General features: G+C 34.5%; 1 pseudogene; it reads left to right on the top strand.

Moving 5' to 3' along the window:
• Window positions 1-1,781: 1,781 nt before the first annotated feature.
• On the top strand, window positions 1,782-2,403 carry LOC127546492 (translationally-controlled tumor protein-like; annotated as a pseudogene).
• The last annotated feature ends 859 nt before the right edge of the window (window positions 2,404-3,262 follow it).

The following is a 3,262-nucleotide window of genomic DNA, read 5'->3' as shown; positions in this document are numbered from 1 at the left end:
CTAGAGGCAGATTTCAGCTAAAACATACTGAAAAATTGTTTAGCAATTAGAACTATGCAAAAGTGGGAAGGGTTGCTTCGATAGCTAATAAGTTCTCTGTCACTGGAAGTCTTCCAGAAAAGTCTTGATGTCTACTTTGTTGGACTTAATAACAGGATTTGTAATTTGGGTCTAATTAGACTAGATGACCTCTGAGGCCCTCTGAGGACTCTGTGAGGCTAAAAAACACAGTGATGAGGATTATTATTATCATCCTGGTTGTTAATGTTTTAGTGCTAACGACTCAACTCAAGTCCCACCTTTTCCAGGAGAGTGGAAAATAATATATTATTCTAGAAAGAGCACTGGATTGAGAGAGAGAGAGATGTAGATCTGAAATCTAGCTTTCATATTGTCTTGTTGTATAGCTGTGAATGAGTCACTTATCCTGAGTTTCTTCATCTGCAAAATGAGGACAAGTAATATTTACACATCCTACTTTTCAGGGTTGTTGATGAGCACAGTGATTCAGGAAACACCCTACAAATATGAGTTGTAGTATCATTATTCTAATCTAAAGGAATCTATCCTCATTTTACAGATGATAGAGTTCAGATTTAGATAAGTTCAGGTATATCTCAGAGAGTTGATGTGACTAGGAGAATTTAAGCTAGTTAACTCCTAAAATAATGATTAATGTCAAACTGGAGGGACATCTCTAGTCAAGTGCCCCAGGCATATGTCCTTGGTCCTGTTCTGTTAAAAAAAATTTTTTTAATCAATGATTTGTGAGAGGGTATAGATGACATACTCATCAAATTTGCAGATGATATTAACCTGAGAGGAATATCTAATATATTAGATGACAGAACTGGGATCGAAAAAGGTTTCTACTGGGAAGCATGTTGGATTGAATCTAATAAGATGAAGTTTAAGTGGGGATACTTTCAAAAGCTCTAGGATAGGTTAGAAAAATCAACTGCACAATTAAAAGAACCCTGAGGTATAACTTATACTGTGGAAATTGGTAAAGATGACAAAAGTTCATAATAGTCAGTGCTGGAGGGAATGAGAGAAGATGGGCACATCAATAAATTGTGAAGAGAACTGTGAAGTGGTCTAAGCATTCTGTATTTTAATTTGCGATGATGTGAAAAAAAGTGTCTAAAGTGTCCATACTCTTGGATATAGCTGTGCTGCTATTGAGCATATACCTTGAGGAAGTCAAAGAAAAATTGAAGATCCAATCTTCAGTTATATATCAAAGTATTAATAGCAGCACTCTTTGTACTAGCAAAGAATTGAAAACCAAGGAGGCACACATCAATTGGTGAAAAAAAAAACAACTTTGGTATATGAATGTAATAGAAGATTTCATTGTAATAAAAATTATGAGGAAATTCAGAGAACCATAGAAAGGTTTATTAGAACTGAAAAAAGTAAAGGAGCAAAGCCCAAAGAACAAAATACACAACTATGCTATTATAAATGAAAAGATCCCTTAAAGCAAATTGAGTTCTAAATGATTTTTAAACCTATTAAGCTCTCAAAGGATAGTTAATGATTTATCATACCCTCATTTTTCATGGAGGGAGGTGGAAAACTATTGGGATAAAATGCTGTAAACTTTGTTAGATATGGACACTGAATCAGATATTTTTGTTCTTTTTTATAAGAAAGGATTCAAGGAGTGTGAGAAGAGAGCAGGGTAAGGACTTAGAGCAGTCCAGTTTTCCAACAAATTTCTAATAAAGCTTTCAAAATGCACTAGAAAACTTTTCTACTCCCTCCCCTGTCCCCAAATGCCTCTCCAACTCCATCATACTAACAACACGAAGCAGCTTGGTCTTCCTCTTTCTGCGGCCATAATCAGCTGCCAGGACCTCATCAACTATGATGAAATGTTCCTTACCATATACAAGATCTAGGAGATTGTGAATGGACTGTGCTTGGCTATATAGGGGGAAATGATTAGCAGTACAAAGGATACCATTGATGATTCACTTATCAATGGAAATACCTCAGCCGAAGGTCTTAAGGGTGAAGGAACAGGTGCCACTATATTCATAGTAATGAACCATCATCTGTAAGAAAATAGTTTCACAAGAAAATCTTACAAAAAGTACATCAAAGACTACATGAAATCAATGAAAAGCAAACTTGAAGAATAAAAGAATAATTTTTTTATGATGAGAGCTATAGAATAAATCAAACACATCCTTGCTAATTTTAAAAACTTTTAAGTTCTTCAAAGATGAAAACATGAATCTAGACAGCATGATAGCTCCCTTGGACTTCCGTGAGAATGGTGTGACCCCATTTGTGAATTTCATTAAGGATGGCTTAGAAACAGAAATATTTAATCCAGCTAATTATTTTGGATCACCTTGTCATCACAACTGTCTATTGCTTTTTGTCATCTAAAAAAGATCTAAACAACAAACTTTGACTGATGTCATCTTGAATTCTATTGATTTTTTTAAATCTTGATTTATCTGGAATAGAGACATTGTTTTTAAAAAACATGTCATGTAGGTTGTCTAAAATAAAACACATTTAAATCTTCTTCTACCTCACAAAAATACTCCAGAAAGAACAATGATAAAGAAAAACCAAGGCAGTTTAAAAATCTCCATCTAGTCTAAGGCTGCACAAAGATTACCAAAATCCTATGAAAATGCAGGGTGAAGATGAGTTAAGGGAAATGAAAGATCAGGGCTATAACAGAAAATGGGGACATCCAATGAAGCAAAGTGATTCAGAGGTATCAATCACAAACCAATATCCAAACAACCCCCCAAAAAAGACAGTCATAATTTAACCTAAAATTTAGGCAAAATGCCCCTGAACCAAAACAAGAGATAAGGCTAGGCACTTATTTCCTGCAGAAAATATGGCCTAATCTTAATCACTGAAATCAGAAGCAAACACAGCCTATCAACATTATTCAGGAATATAGAAGCAGAGTTTGTCTGACGCACAAATCCTCAACCCAGAAACTAAAGCTGAAGATATGAGCAAAGAGAAAAAAACACAAGAAAATACAAAAGACAACAAAAAAAATACATTGGACTTAGAGAAGTCCAGAGGACAAACCCCCCAAAATAGACTGAATTTATAAATCCAATTATAGCTTCAGAGAAAATAACCAAGACTAGAGGATTTGAATAGTACTGACAAGAGATGAAACAAAAGTGACAAAACAGAATATCTAGGGAGGAAATAGATATTCTTTATCATAAACATCTTAAAATAGGTGGTGGTTATTAACCTTACTTGAGAC

Source organism: Antechinus flavipes, chromosome 2, assembly GCF_016432865.1.
Source record: "Antechinus flavipes isolate AdamAnt ecotype Samford, QLD, Australia chromosome 2, AdamAnt_v2, whole genome shotgun sequence".
Lineage (NCBI taxonomy): Eukaryota > Metazoa > Chordata > Mammalia > Dasyuromorphia > Dasyuridae > Antechinus > Antechinus flavipes.
This window is presented reverse-complemented; position numbering and strand designations above follow the sequence as displayed.